We start from the raw sequence: 18,409 nt of genomic DNA on the forward strand, positions 1-18,409 counted from the left end.
AGCTGCGGGATGGGGGTAACAAGCTGACAGAATGGGGGTAACCAGCTGGCGGGATGGGGGTAACTAGCTGGCGGGATAGGGGCAACTAGCTGGCGTAATGGGGGTAACAAGCTGGCGGGAAAGGGGTAACTAGCTGGCGGGATGGGGGTAAATAGCTGGTGGAATGGGGGTAACTAGCAGGCAGAATGGGGGTAACTAGCTGGCGGGATGGGGGTAACTAGCTGGCGGGATGGTGGTAACAAGCTGGCGGGATAGGGGTAACAAGCTGGCGGGTTGGAGGTAACTAGCTGGCGGGATGGGGGTAACAAGCTGACGGAATGGGGGTAACTAGCTGGTGGGATCGGGGTAACAAGCTGGCGGGAGGGGGGTAACAAGCTGACGGGTTGGAGGTAACAAGCTGGCGGGATAGGGGTAACTAGCTGGTGGGATGGGGGTAACAAGCTGGCGGGATAAGGGTAACTAGCTGGTGGGATGGGGGTAACAAGCTGGCGGGATAAGGGTAACTAGCTGGCGGGATGGGGGTAACAAGCTGGCGGGATGGGGGTAACTAGCTGGCGGAATGGCGGTAACAAGAGCTGGGCGGATGGGGGTAACTAGCTGCTGGGATGGGGGTAACTCGCGGTGGGAGGATGGGGGTAAGTAGCTGGCGGTATGGGGGTAACTAGCTAGCGGATGGGGGTAACTAGCTGGGGTAATGGGGAAACAAGCTGGCGGATTTGTGGTAACTCGCGGGGGGGAAAGCTGGGGCTTTTGTGAACCCCATTTCATCTCACCTTATTGTCAGGGATTTAAAAGTTCTCCTTACAGGTCAAGCAACACATGGAATATATTGATATCGTCTAGACGTTTATACACGTCATGCAACACATAGAATATATGGAGATCGTCTAGACCTATATACATGTCAAGCAACACATGGAATGTATGGAGATCGTCTAGACGTTTATACACGTCATGCAACACATGGAATATATGGAGATCGTCTTGCTAGACGTTTATACACGTCATGCAACACATGGAATATATGGAGATCGTCTTGCTAGACGTTTATACACGTCATGCAACACGTGGAATATATGGAGATCGTCTGGACGTTTATACACGTCATGCAACACATGGAATGTATGGGGATCGTCTGGACGTATATACACGTCATGCAACATACGGAATATATGGAGATCGTCTAGCTAGACGTTTATACATGTCATGGAACACATAGAATATATGGAGATCGTCTGGACGTTTATACATGTCATGGAACACATAGAATATATGGAGATCGTCTAGACGTTTATACATGTCATGGAACACATAGAATATATGGAGATCGTCTGAACGTTTATACATGTCATGGAACACATAGAATATATGGAGATCGTCTAGACGTGTATACATGTCATGGAACACATAGAATATATGGAGATCGTCTGGACGTTTATACATGTCATGGAACACATAGAATATATGGAGATCGTCTGGACGTTTATACATGTCATGGAACACATAGAATATATGGAGATCGTCTGGACGTTTATACATGTCATGCAACACATAGAATATATGGAGATCGTCTGGACGTTTATACATGTCATGGAACACATAGAATATATGGAGATCGTCTGGACGTTTATACACGTGATGCAATACACGTCATGGAACACATGGAATATATGGAGATCGTCTGGACGTTTATACATGTCATGCAACACATAGAATATGTGGAGATCGTCTAGACGTGTATACATGTCATGGAACACATAGAATATATGGAGATCGTCTGGACGTTTATACATGTCATGCAACACATAGAATATATGGAGATCGTCTGGACGTTTATACATGTCATGGAACACATAGAATATATGGAGATCGTCTGGACGTTTATACACGTGATGCAATACACGTCATGGAACACATGGAATATATGGAGATCGTCTGGACGTTTATACATGTCATGCAACACATAGAATATGTGGAGATCGTCTAGACGTTTATACATGTCAAGCAACATATGGAATATATGGAGATCGTCTAGACGTGTATACATGTCAAGCAACACATAGAATATATGGAGATCGTCTAGACGTTTATACACGTGATGCAATACATGTCAAGCAACACATGGAATATATGGAGATTGTCTAGACGTGTATACATGGTATGGAACACATAGACTATATGGAGATCGTCTGGACGTGTATACATGTCAAGCAACACATAGAATATATGGAGATCGTCTAGACGTGTATACATGTCATGGAACACATAGAATATATGGAGATCGTCTAGACGTTTATAAATGTCATGCAACATATAGAATATATGGAGATCGTCTAGACGTTTATACATGTCAAGCAACACATGGAATATATGGAGATTGTCTAGACGTGTATACATGTCAAGCAACACATAGAATATATGGAGATCGTCTAGACGTTTATACATGTCAAGCAAAACATGGAATATATGGAGATCGTCTAGACGTGTATACATGTCAAGCAACATATGGAATATATGGAGATCGTCTAGACGTGTATACATGTCAAGCAACACATGGAATATATTGAGATCGTCTAGACGTGTATACATGTCAAGCAACACATAGAATATATGGAGATCGTCTAGACGTTTATACACGTCATGCAACACACCCCGTGAATGTGGGTCGGCATTTACCAGGTAGTTGAGTTTGTGGGTCTAACTGTTAGATCACCGTGGTGCATGTCGTACCCTGTATGTGTTGATGCTATATTTAGCGCTCACTGGCTGCATGTGTTGGTCGATATGTGCAAGCAGGAACAAGGAAGTATAATATGACAATCCCCGGGTCCATGTTGTGAGATAAGGGAGTGGTCTTATAACCACAGGGATTGTAGAGTTGTTCTTGTTGTCATAGGGATTGTAGAGCTGTTCTTGTTATCATAGGGATTGTAGAGCTGTTCTTGTTATCATAGGGATTGTAGAGCTGTTCTTGTTGACATAGGGATAGTAGAGCTGTTCTTGTTGTCACTGTACATACTTCACTGTATATACTGGGCTGTACATACTTCATTGTACATACTTCATTGTACATACTTCACTGTGCATACTGTACTGTACATACTGTGCAGTACATACTTCACTGTACATACTTCACTGTACATACTTCACTGTACATACTTCACTGTACATACTTCACTGTACATACTGCACTGTACTTACTTCACTGTACATACTTCACTGTACATACTTCACTGTACATACTTCACTGTACATACTTCACTGTACTTACTTCACTGTACATACTTCACTGTACATACTGTACTGTACATACTTCACTGTACATACTTCACTGTACATACTTCATTGTACATACTTCACTGTACATACTGTAATGTACAAACTTCACTGTACATACTTCACTGTACGTACTTCACTGTACATGCTGTACTGTACATACTTCACTGTACATACTTCACTGTACATACTTCATTGTACATACTTCACTGTACATGCTGCACTGTGCTTACTTCACTGTACATACTTCACTGTACATACTTCACTGTACATACTGTACTGTACAAACTTCAATGTACATACTTCACTGTACATACTTCACTGTACATACTTCACTGTACATACTTCACTGTACATACTTCACTGTACATACTTCACTGTACAAACTTCAATGTACATACTTCACTGTACATACTTCACTGTACATACTTCACTGTACATGCTGTACTGTACATACTTCACTGTACATATTTCACTGTACATACTTCACTGTACATACTTCACTGTACATACTTCACTGTACATAATTCACTATACATACTTCATTGTACATACTTCACTGTACATGCTGTACTGTGCTTACTTCACTGTACATACTTCACTGTACATAATTCACTATACATACTTCATTGTACATACTTCACTGTACATGCTGTACTGTGCTTACTTCACTGTACATACTTCACTGTACATACTTCACTGTACATACTTCACTGTACAAACTTCAATGTACATACTTCACTGTACATGCTGTACTGTGCTTACTTCACTGTACATACTTCACTGTACATACTTCACTGTACATACTTCACTGTACATACTTCACTGTACATACTTCATTGTACATACTTCACTGTACATACTTCACTGTACAAACTTCACTGTACATACTTCATTGTACATACTTCACTGTACATACTTCACTGTACAAACTTCAATGTACATACTTCATTGTACATGCTGTACTGTACATACTTCACTGTACATGCTGCACTGTGCTTACTTCATTGTACATACTTCACTGTACATACTTCACTGTACAAGCTTCACTGTACATGCTGCACTGTACATACTTCACTGTACATGCTGTACTGTACATACTTCACTGTACATGCTGCACTGTGCTTACTTCACTGTACATACTTCACTGTACATACTTCACTGTACATACTGTACTGTACAAACTTCAATGTACATACTCTAATGTACAAACTTCACTGTACATACTTCATTGTACATACTTCACTGTACATACTTCACTGTACAAACTTCAATGTACATACTTCACTGTACATGCTGTACTGTACATACTTCACTGTACATGCTGCACTGTGCTTACTTCACTGTACATACTTCACTGTACATACTTCACTGTACAAGCTTCACTGTACATGCTGCACTGTACATACTCCACTGTACATGCTGTACTGTACATACTTCACTGTACATGCTGCACTGTGCTTACTTCACTGTACATACTTCACTGTACATACTTCACTGTACATACTGTACTGTACAAACTTCACTGTACTTACTTCACTGTAAATACGTCACTGTAATGCTGTACTGTACATACTTCACTGTACATGCTGCACTGTACTTACTTCACTGTACATACTTCACTGTACTTACTTCATTGTACATACTTCATTGTACATACTTCACTGTACATACTTCACTGTACATACTTCATTGTACATACTTCACTGTACATACTTCACTTTACATACTTCACTGTACATACTTCACTATACATACTTCACTGTACCTACTTCACTATACATACTGTACTGTTTATACTTCACTGTACATACTTCATTGTACTTACTTCACTGTACATACTTCATTGTACTTACTTCATTGTACATACTTCACTGTACATACTTCACTGTACTTACTTCATTGTACATACTTCACTGTACATACTTCACTTTGCATACTTCACTGTACATACTTCACTATACATACTGTACTGTTTATACTTCACTGTACATACTGTACTGTACATATTTTGCTGTACGTACTGTACTGTACATACTTCACTGTTCATACTGTGATATACATGCTTCACTGTACACACTGCACTGTTCATTTTGCGCTGTACATACTGATCTGTATATACTGCACTGTACACTCTTTACTCTAATACTTTACTGTACTATAATACTTTACTGTTCATACTTCACTGTACATACTTCACTGTTCATACTTTGCTGTTCATACTGTACTGTACTTACTTTACTGTACATTCTGTAATGTACATACTTTTCTGTAATACTTTGCTGTAATACTTTACTTTACATACTTTACTGTACATATTTGATTGCACATGCTTTGCTGTACATATTTTACTTCAGCAACCCAGGCTTGCCTTAAAAGGCGACCATGCTTTTCGTAAGAGGCGGTCCTTTGGGTGATCCTTAGTCAGTGAATTGTGCATTATCTTGATCTAGGTTTTGACCAACGATACGTCACCAGGTAATGATGCTGTATTAAAAGACCCGTGAGGATCCGGGGTAGAATAGGTCTTCAGCAACCATTGTTTGTCGTAAAAGGCGGCGATGCTTGTCGTAAGATGTGAATAACGGGATCGGGTGGTAGGCTCGCTGACTTGGTTGATGCGTGTCATCATATCCCAATTGAGTGGATCGATGACCATGATATCAATCACTGGATTGTCTGGTCCAGTCGCAATTATTTACAGACAACCGTCACATAGCTGGAACATTGCTGAGTGGGGCGTTAAACAACAAACAAAGAAACAGAGAAACTTTAGAAACACAGCAGTCTCTTTGACGTTTGCCTTTAACACGCGCATCTTTGAGACCGTACAGGAGGTACATCTCAGGTAGGGTTGGGTATGTATTGTACAAAACTTCGAGGGTCTGATATTCGAATTACTTGCTACACATTTGTGTGGTCATTTTCTTGCAGAGATATGAACACGAGAATCCATGGAAGTTCCGCATGTTCACATGGTGTGTTGGCCACACTTGTGATATAGCAGATGACTCGAGTCTTAAGTGGGAAAGGGAACTTACAATCGTACAGCTAATTGTACAACAACGCATCGTCACTTTCTCACACGTTGTGTGCGTACATTCGAGTGTTTGGCGCCCACCAGCCGTCCAGAATCGCTGGAGGAGTGCAAGTGATGCTGTTACTTCCGGCGCCATCTGCTATCTCCTCACCATCTGGAGAGACAACATGTTTCCCCCGGCGTTGACCCGCCCCCTTGTGTATGACGTCAGTGCCACTGTCCTGCTTGTGTATTGTAGCAGATAGTACGCCGATCTACTGTCGCTACTTGTGTACCTCATGAATAGTTTCATCACTACACTTAGCTGTATTTCTAGGGGATTGTGTAAAGATTGTTTCATCACTACATTTCCAGTGGTAACGTCAAGATAGTTCCAACACTACAGTAAGCTGTATTTCTGGTGGTAGTGTAATCGCAGGTGTCGTTAAATAATTTTTATTTCTCCAACATTCGAAAGTAATAGCTACCATATGATATATGGGTCAAGTCATTGTCAGAGTCCTTCTGTAATCAGTGACGTAAATGTAAGTTTAAAGATGGACAGCGGTTCCTATCGGACTCTGCCATGGCAGAATCTAGATAATCTGGGCTATACCGGGTGTCCTCTAAGACAATATATGGCAGTAATATGCATCATAATCTAGGCTAGTCTGAGTGGCCTCTGAGATACCATATGTCAATAATATGCAAGGTAATCTATGATAGGTCGGGCGTCCTCTGGCGCACAAATTCACTGACTCAATGTCGTTACAAGTTACACAGAGTTGCCAGCTGCTGCTTTGAACATACATCGACGTTGGCGTGAGTGGGCGATGGCAACGTTTTAGGTCCCTGTTACGACGTGGGCTTCCTTGTGAAAACTGATCATACATCCATTAGCTCGCATCTGGCACGACGTCTGACGCAGCATACTTTAATTACCCGTTGGCGTATCTCGACAGATACCAAGTATATACTTACTATACAATAAGTTCATATACATATATGTATTGTACAATAGTTTGCATCCAAACATGCTGAAGTCGCTGATTGCGTATTACTTATGTATGCTACATGTATTCTTCTGCTGGGTGTCCTGTCCTCGACTCTTTCTGTGCTGGCATGTCGTGGTGTTTGTGGGGGTTGACGGGAGGTGCCTTAAGGCATTTCGCGCCAACGGTTCTCTATATAAATATTCCCATCAGAGATATGCTATTCAGGATGTGTATATTTAGGTTTGTCCTTTACAACAAGACGGCCACTAAAGCTGCATGCACTGGATCTATACGGCAACCGACACCGTTGGAATATTTATCTGCATGATTCATGTTGAAGCCACAGCAATTCAACCAATATCAAAAGGTTGAATCTCCAGTTTAGAAGGAGGGTCTGCATCACCTGGCTACACGGCTCCACATCACCTGGTTACACGGCTGCACATCATTTGGCTACACGGCTGCACATCACTTGGCTCCACGGCTCCACATCACCTGACTACACGGCTGCACATCACTTGGCTACACGGCTCCACATCACTTGGCTACACGGCTGCACATCACTTGGCTACACGGCTGCACATCACTTGGCTACACGGCTCCACATCACCTGACTACACGGCTGCACATCACTTGGCTACACGGCTGCACATCACTTGGCTACACGGCTGCACATCACTTGGCTACACGGCTGCACATCACCTGGCTACAAGGCTCCACATCACCTGACTACACGGCTGCACATCACTTGGCTACACGGCTGCACATCACTTGGCTACACGGCTGCACATCACCTGGCTACAAGGCTCCACATCACCTGACTACACGGCTGCACATCACTTGGCTACACGGCTGCACATCACTTGGCTACACGGCTGCACATCACTTGGCTACACGGCTCCACATCACCTGACTACACGGCTGCACATCACCTGGCTACACGGCTACACATCACCTGACTACACGGCTGCACATCACCTGACTACACGGCTGCACATCACTTGGCTACACGGCTGCACATCACTTGGCTACACGGCTGCACATCACTTGGCTACATGGCTACACATCACCTGGCTACACGACTGTAAATTACTTGGCTACACGGCTGCACATCACTTGGCTACAAGGCTCCACATCACTTGGTTACACGGCTGCACATCACTTGGCTACAACGGTAAACATCACTTGGCTACAACACTCCACATCACTTGGTTACAACGCTCCACATCACTTGGCTACCACGCTCCACATCACTTGGCTACAACGCTCCACATCACTTGGCTACAACGCTCCACATCACTTGGCTACAACGCTCCACTTTACTTGGCTATAACGCTCCACATCACTTGGCTACAACGCTCCACTTTACTTGGCTACAACGCTCCACATCACTTGGCTACAACGCTCCACATCACTTGGCTACAACGCTCCACATCACTTGGCTACAACGCTCCACATCACTTGGCTACAACGCTCCACATCACTTGGCTACAGCACACCACATCACTTGGTTACACGGTTGCACATCATTTGGTTACTGAGCTTGGCCCCAAGGACTGTTGACAGACGTCGTTGTGTGGTTGAATACATTTGTGGTCAAAGCATGCAGCAAAATGGTCCAAACAGTAGGGACTGAGCCAGGGAGTATTGACTTTTCAAGGCTGTTCTGGACAGACGAACAGATTGAGACTTTTCAGACCAAGGTACTTCAGGGAAACCTGCCCCTTTAGAGACTAGACTCCTCCAAGACACGTGTGTCTGCGGTTGTGCCTTGTGGGAGTTCAGAGACGCTTAACGTACGGGCAGCCAGTGCATGCGGAACAACAGACACCTACACCTGCTGCCAGATGTAAGTGATGAGTCTTTGAGTCCTTGTACACGCCTTAAAAATATCCAAATTACCATCTTGGTCTCTGAGTAGACTAGGTTAATTATAAGAAAGGCCAGACATACACAACATGGGAGATACACAAGTATCCACACCAGGACGTGTTTCTTTGTAGTCCTATGGTACCCGTGCATAGAGCAGTCATACACATGACATCAATGAGTCTGCAGCCTTGAACTCCCCGTGCATAGAGCAGTCATACACATAACATAGATGAGTCTGTAGCCTTAAGCTTCCCGTGCATAGAGCAGTCATACGCATGACATCAATGAGTCTGTAGCCTTGAGCTCCCCGTGCATAGAGCATTCATTCACATGACATGAATGAGTCTGTAGCCCTATGGTACCCGTGCATAGAGCAGTCATACACATAACATAGATGAGTCTGCAGCCTTGCGCTTCCCGTGCATAGAGCAGTCATTCACATAACATAGATGAGTCTGTAGCCTTAAGCTTCCCGTGCATAGAGCAGTCATACGCATGACATCAATGAGTCTGTAGCCTTGAGCTCCCCGTGCATAGAGCATTCATTCACATGACATGAATGAGTCTGTAGCCCTATGGTACCCGTGCATAGAGCAGTCATACACATAACATAGATGAGTCTGTAGCCTTGAGCTTCCCATGCATAGAGCAGTCGTACACATAACATAGATGAGTCTGCAGCCTTGAGCTCCCCGTGCATAGAGCAGTCATTCACATGACATAGATGAGTCTGAAGCCTTAAGCTCCCCGTGCATAGAGCAGTCATACGCATGACATCCATTAGTCTGTAGTCTTAAGCTCCCCGTGCATAGAGCAGTCATACACAGGACATCAATGAGTCTGTAGCCTTAAGCTTCCCGCGAGGCTTGTCATACACATTCCAACAGCAGTCTCTAGTTCTAATCGTTATTGAGTTTATCGTGAACCCTATATATACTTTCTGTACTATCAGCGGTGGTTATCTGCTTGAACTAATACCACATTGTGGTAAACGCCGACAACTTGTACGCCCTAGACAAATGGGTTTTCCTCCATCATTCAAGTGACATACTGTTCAACCGATTCACCCACTCAGGGATGTAGGTGGCCGCTATAGGAAGTGGGGATTTCACTGTCGAATATACTAAGTTGTGATGTCAGTGGTGACTATAGGAATTTGCATAATTTAGTTGGATTGAATATTTAATATATGCATATTTCCGCACAATTCGTAGGGGTATGGGCTTACATTGTGGTGAGGACATAATGATATTAATAGTATTTGCTTTCAAGGACATATTTGATTATATGCATTACAGGAAACATGCATAGTCGAATGATGTGTACATTCCCTGAAAATGTCATCTATTGCGTGTCATTACTGATAAGGTTTTTGCAGAGTGGTGCAAAGTTTCATTTTATATCATTTTATAGGTGGGTAATATGCTATAAATTATATCCAATATGTCATGGCTTTTTATTTATTCCTGAGTTGACAATACTTACAAATATTATCTCATAACACCATGGTTTACACATACTGTAAATTCATAGCCTGATTGGAAACATATACACTGTGTAGCTTCCTTCTCCACATTCAACCAGCCACGACCCACACCATGGGTAAGAAGCGTTACTACCATATGAGGACATAAATCTGACAGCAATGTAAATATAACGAGCAATAATATGTGAAGAAATGTTACATACTTCAGTATGAGTTTTCCACAGTTGAGAAAAGTGATATTGTCATTGCAGTGAACAAAACACTTTGACAGAAATATTGTCGTACAAGAGTTACCTCCCCTCAAATTGTCTCCCTTTATCGAAAGTGTCTGGCCCGTAAACAAACTGTTGACTTCATGTTTACGGAAGTTCCACATTGACAAGGCAATATGATGGCAGATGGCCATTTATGGAGTTAATATCACTTCATGCCGGTTGCTATTCTCTTGACAATGTTTAGTTATAAACAGTAAATTTCCAATTTAACTCGTAAATCGAAGCTGTTCGTTTTGCAAAGTCCATTTTTGTTACTTGACCAGTGTGTATTCTTTCACTTTCGCTGTAGTTTTCATATATATTTTCTTTTGCTAAAGATAATCATATCTATATGTATGATACAGAATACTTTTGTTTATATATTTTAAGATTTGCAAAGACGAAATTACGTTTTTAGTCACAAATACAAGGGGTGTCACACCCTGTGTGTTTTCCAGTAGACTACTCAAAAGTAGATAATAAATAGGATATTCCATGTGTCGAGTGTTACTCTCATCGAATAACGGAGGTGACGGAGATATTTTCCTCAATTTAGGATGCTATTGTAGATTAGACACCATGTTATGATAAATCTTTACCTCACGACCACGAAATACTGGAGTCAAACAACCCTGTCATAACCTTTTATCATACTTCCATATAAGAGTGATGAGATCTGATTGGTCACGTGATCTTGATAAAATACTATGTATCCCGCCTTGAAGGGAAATAAATATCTCAGCGGGAGAATAAGTCCCTTATACCCCGCCACGAGTTAGACAGGCCGCACGTGGATGTCTGAGCAGAAACATAGATCCCTTATATTCCGCTTTCTCCAAAAGTCACATGACACAGCACGAGCTCAATTGAACAGCAGTTTTCTTTCAATGTTTAATTTGTTTTAATTCTCTAAGAATCTCACATTAAAACATGTCGGCAAGATAAATTCATAGTAGAAGTATCCATCCGGGTACATTATAAGTTGTATCAGTATCATTCGGGGTACATGTGGTTGAATGTGTCCTGCAATAGGTTTTATACCACGAGTCGCCACACCTCCAAGAATCGTGACGGATCCCCGGATCGACGTACTTCTAAGGTTCAACAAACCTCCAAGATACAACCTACATCTCCAGATTAGCGCACCTGTAAGGATCAGCGAATCTCCAAGGATCGACATGCGATCGACGTACGATGAACCTCGACAGATCGACGCTATGCTCGAGATCGACGATCTCACACTGAGCGTTATTCTTCCAAGGATCGGCGATCAGGAATCGGTCATCTTCTCATCATCTCTCACGGGGGGACGCTTTAGATTCAGAGGACAAGCTTTATACTGATTCAAATAGACACTCGTCTAACTTTGCTCACTCTTCTTCTTCCAATTACTTTACTCTCGCCTACGTCATTGGTCTTGTTATTATGACTAACATCATCAACCCCGAAGTTTTCCATGGAACGCTGCACTATTTAAAGCCTACGCAAACCTGAGGCATGATTGCCCTCAGAACATGAACTCCTTTCCACATGGTGCGGGTACTCCCATAACACTGCTTACCCAGATTGCTATCCCTCTCCTTGACGATAGTTCCTCTGTTCATCGACACAGAGATAACCCTCGTCTACTGGCTTCTGCTCCCGACTCTACATCTCTTCATCAACGGCTCGACCAATGTTTGGGGAGTTCATTGTCAAGAGCTACCTGTGGCAGGGCGGTTGTCTGTCGAATCCATCTTCACATCAACAACTTAGAGTTCAAATCAGTGACTTTGACAGCGTGCTTCCAGTCTGATGATGCAGTCGGACAACCTGTCCGTGGCTGGTACAGAAACAAGATGGGCTCCAGCAAATGGATGCCACCACTGTCCCTAGCTCTCGATATCTGTCATCTGAGTGACTCACTCAACATCCAAGTTCGAGCAAGACACATATCCGGCGTCTCCAACATCATAGCCGACTCCCTTTGCTGTCTCCCACTGAATGGCGTCTCCATCCCGTGATGTTTTTGTGGATTTGCCAGTTGTTTCTGTGCCCCGTCGATCTTTTCGCAACCCGACCCCGTGTCCTGCAGAAGATAGTGTCCACCAGTCGCCTCACACTGCATTTGAGAGTGTTCCTATTGGAACAACATTCTTATCCTCGCAGACCGGAGATATCAACATCTATCACTATGGGTAGACCTTTTGGTTCAACTTCACTCCCAGCTGCTTCACTTGTCACCCAAAACCCTAGCCCTAACCCTAACCCTAACCCTAGCCTAGCCTAGCCTAGCCTAGCCTAGCCTAGCCTAGCCTAGCCTAGCCTAGCCTAGCCTAGCCTTACCTAACCTAACCTAACCTAACCTAACCTAACCTAACCTAACCTAACCTAACCTAACCTAACCTAACCTAACCTAACCTAACCTAACCTAACCTAACCTAACCTAACCTAACCTAACCTAACCTAACCTAACCTAACCTAACCTAACCTAACCTAACCCATCAATCTGTGCGTTTGGCGCATTTACAGATATCCCTTTTTGCCAAGGGTTATTCCAGAAAGGTAGCCAAAACCATTTCGGAAGCTCATAGACCGTCAACCAAGGCCCTGTACGACCCTAGGAATGCCTTTGAGGCTTTCTATCGCGCGAGTGATATTTCAACATCCAAATCGCTACTGCTTCTCCACAAGGAATTGTTAATACCTTCATCAACTCCGGTCCTTACATAAGCTTAAGGGTTCTACCTTACCTACGTATCTTGCTGCGATTAATTCAGTTGTCGCTTCTACGACGGGCGGAAAGGTATCTACTGTTACGGAAGTGCAATCCTTAATTCGGTCTTACAAGTTGGTGGACCAGTCATCTTGTTTCTATTTATACGTCAGGTAAAAACGGGTTTACGTTGTGTTCGAGATCAAAGCAGATATATAGTGACTGCATGCACCGGACTAATGCCGATTTTATAGTGCTACCCAAGTTAGATACCCCACTCATATACAGTACACAATTCCGAGCCGACCAGTTGGTTAACATAGCCAGGCATGCAGGTCATTCACAAAGCAACATCAAGATGTTAATGTCATTCAATAACATCATCATGCTATCACACCATTAGAGTTCCTTGACATCTTCACGGGCAGGTAGATTTTGTGTTGTGCAGGACCATGCAGTTGATACAGCCGACGACGGTGACGGGGTTACTGGACCACCGCACATACAACGTCACATCCACCGTCGACGGCGTGCAGATACTATTTATAGGCACATGTTCCAGGTGAGTTGACGGCGTGCAGATACTGATACGAGATGACATAAACATATGCATGTTATTTTAACAGGAAAACGTCGCATTTTCACTATTTTACTTGTCTGATTTCACACGTCTGAGTCTGAAAACCACAGTGTCAATCTAGACAGAATGAAGGCGTGAATATAGTTTTACGCCGCTTTTAGCAATATTCTAGCAATACCCCGGCTTGGGGCTCCAAAAATGGGCTTCACACATTTTACCAACAATATAGTCAGAAAGAAGTAGTATTTGAGTGTAATATACTGTTTTCAGGTGAATAGAGAATTTTGTTACTAAATAAATAATAATGTTTATTGATTCCATCATATACAGTCTGTTTTATGTGCCACTCGCTATATTTAATGACACGCAGTAAATCCCGGTATCTGTCAAAGAGTGCCACGGGTCACATGGAGGTATGATTTAATTCTGTATTTTATTCAGTGAAGGTCAAACCTGCAGTGTCGGCGGTGTGTGTCACCAGGAAAATCGTATCTCGTGGGTTCTGGTCACAACAGGCGAGTTCATTCCGGTGGAGGTACCCCATCACTGCTTGTGTGTCTTTACCTGAAACAGAGAGAATACCGCACCTCCCCCTGACGCATCCCTACCTACCTGCAACACACCTTTACTTACAACACACCGTCCACTGTACGCCCTGACTCCCCCTCACCCACACCAACCTACACCACACCGTCCACTGTACGCCCTTACTCCCCCTCACCCACAACTACCTACAACACACCGTCCACTGTACGCCCTTACTCCCCCTCACCCACACCAACCTACACCACACCGTCCACTGTACGCCCTGACTCCCCCTCACCCACACCAACCTACACCACACCGTCCACTGTAAGCCCTGACTCCCCCTCACCCACACCTACCAACAACACACCGTCGACTATACGCCCTGATGCCCGCTCACCCACAACTACCAACAACACACCGTCCACTGTACGCCCTGACTCCCCCTCACCCACAACTACCAACAACATACCGTCGACTGTACGCCCTGACATCCCCTCACCCACAACTACCAACAACACACCGTCGACTGTACGCCCTGACACCTCCTCAGTCACACCTACCTACAACACGCCGTCTACTGTACGCCCTGACACCCCCTCACCCACACCTACCTACAACACTCCGTCTACTGTACGCCCTAACTCCCTCTCACCTGCACCTACCTACAACACGCCGTCTACTTTACGTCCTGACCCCCCACCCCCCCCCCCCCCACACACACACCTACCTACAACACGCAGTCCACTGTACGCCCTGACTCGCCCTCACTCACACCTACCTACAACACAGTCCACTCTGCGCCCTGACACCCCTCATATACACCTACCTACAACACGCCGTCCACTGTACGCCCTGACTCCCCCTCACCCACACCTACCAACAACACACCGTCGACTGTACGCCCCGACACCCCCTCACTCACAACTACCAACAACACACCGTCTACTGTAGGCCCTGACTCCCTCTCACCTGCACCTACCTACAACACGCCGTCTACTGTAGGCCCTGACTCCCTCTCACTTGCACCTACCAACAACACACCGTCTACTGTAGGCCCTGACTCCCTCTCACCTGCACCTACCTACAACACGCCGTCTACTGTAGGCCCTGACTCCCTCTCACTTGCACCTACCAACAACACGCCGTCTTCTGTACGCCCTGACACCCCCTCACCTGCACCTACCTACAACACGCCGTCTACCGTACGCCTTGACTCCCCCATACCCACAACAATCTACACCACTCCGTCTACTGTACGCCCTGACTGCCATTCACTCACACCTACACCAAGATGTCCACTGTACCCCCTGACCCCCTCACTCACGTCTACCTACAACACGCCGTCCACTGTACGCCCTGACTCCCCCTCACACACACTTACGAACAACACACCGTCTACTGTAGGCCCTGACTCCCCCTCACCTGCACCTACCAACAACACGCCGTCTACTGTAAGCCCTGACACCCCCTCACACACACCTACCAACAACACGCCGTCTACTGTACGCCCTGACCCCCCCTCACCTGCACCTACCTACAACACGCCGTCCACTCTGCGCTCTGACTCCCCCTCACCAACAACAACCTACAACACGCCGTCCACTGTACGCCTTGATTCCCCCTCACTCACACCTACCTACAACACACCGTCGACTGTACGCCCTGACACCCCCTCACCCACAACTACCAACAACACCACGTCCACTGTACGCCCTGACTCCCCCTCACCTGCACCTACCTACAACACGCCGTCCACTGTACGCCCTGATCCCTCCTCACTCACATCTACAACACGCCGTCCACTCTGCCCTCTGACTCCCCCTCACCAACAACAACCTACAACACGCCGTCCACTGTACGCCTTGATTCCCCCTCACTCACACCTACCTACAACACACCGTCGACTGTACGCCCTGACACCCCCTCACCCACAACTACCAACAACACCACGTCCACTGTACGCCCTGACTCCCCCTCACCTGCACCTACCTACAACACGCCGTCCACTGTACGCCCTGATCCCTCCTCACTCACATCTACAACACGCCGTCCACTCTGCGCTCTGACTCCCCCTCACCAACAACAACCTACAACACGCCGTCCACTGTACGCCTTGATTCCCCCTCACTCACACCTACCTACAACACACCGTCGACTGTACGCCCTGACACCCCCTCACCCACAACTACCAACAACACCACGTCCACTGTACGCCCTGACTCCCCCTCACCTGCACCTACCTACAACACGCCGTCCACTGTACGCCCTGATCCCTCCTCACTCACATCTACAACACGCCGTCCACTCTGCGCTCTGACTCCCCCTCACCAACAACAACCTACAACACGCCGTCCACTGTACGCCTTGATTCCCCCTCACTCACATCTACAACACCACGTCCACTGTACGCCTTGATTCCCCCCCCCCCCCCCCCCCAACCCACTCACTCCTACCTACAACACGCCGTCCACTATACGCTCTGATTCCCCCTCACTCACATCTACAACACCACGTCCACTGTACGCCTTGATTCCCCCCCCCCCCCCCCCCACTCACTCCTACCTACAACACGCCGTCCACTATACGCTCTGATTCCCCCTCACTCACATCTACAACACGCCGTCCACTATACGCCCTGATTCCCCCCCCCCCCCCCCCCACTCACTCCTACCAACACGACGCCCACTGTACGCCCTGACTCCCCCTCACATACACCTACCTACAACACGACCGTCCACTGTACGCCCTGACACCCTCACCTGCACCTACCTACAACACGCCGTCTACTGTACGCCCTGACTCCCCCTCACCCACACCTACCTACAACACGCTGTCTACAGTACGCCCGGACACCCCTCACCCACACCTACCTAAAACACGCCGTCTACTGTACGCCCTGACTCCCTCTCACCTGCACCTACCTACAACACGCCGTCCACTCTGCGCTCTGACTCCCCCTCACCAACAACAACCTACAACACGCCGTCCACTGTACGCTTTGATTCCCCCTCACTCACATCTACAACACCATGTCCACTGTACGCCCTGACTCCCCCTCATATACACCTACCTACAACACGCCGTCCACTGTACGCCCTGATCCCCCCCCCCCTTCACTCCTACCAACACGACGCCCACTGTACGCCCTGACTCCCCCTCATATACACCTACCTACAACACGCCGTCCACTGTACGCCTTGATTCCCCCTCACTCACATCTACAACACCACGTCCACTGTACGCCCTGACTCCCCCTCATATACACCTACCTACAACACGCCGTCCACTGTACGCCTTGATTCCCCCTCACTCACATCTACAACACGCCGCCCACTATACGCCCTGATCCCCCCCCCCCCACTCACTCCTACCAACACGACGCCCACTGTACGCCCTGACTCCCCCTCACATACACCTACCTACAACACGACCGTCCACTGTACGCCCTGACACCCTCACCTGCACCTACCTACAATACGACCGTCTACTGTACGCCCTGACTCCCCCTCACCTGCACCTACCTACAACACGCCGTCCATTGTACGCCCTGATTCCCCCTCACTCACACCTACAACACGACGTCCACTGTACGCCCTGACTCCCCCTCACTCACACCTACAACACGACGTCCACTGTACGCCCTGACTCCCCCTCACTCACATCTACAACACGACGTCCACTGTACGCCCTGACTCCCCCTCACT

The 18,409-nt window shown here is 46.1% G+C and overlaps 1 pseudogene; it reads left to right on the top strand.

The window, feature by feature from the left end:
• Positions 1 to 559: 559 nt before the first annotated feature.
• LOC139458334 (uncharacterized) lies at positions 560 to 14,745 on the top strand (annotated as a pseudogene).
• The last annotated feature ends 3,664 nt before the right edge of the window (positions 14,746 to 18,409 follow it).

The sequence above is a fragment of the Haliotis cracherodii genome, unplaced genomic scaffold (assembly GCF_022045235.1).
Source record: "Haliotis cracherodii isolate W230 unplaced genomic scaffold, xgHalCrac1.p SCAF_1, whole genome shotgun sequence".
Lineage (NCBI taxonomy): Eukaryota > Metazoa > Mollusca > Gastropoda > Lepetellida > Haliotidae > Haliotis > Haliotis cracherodii.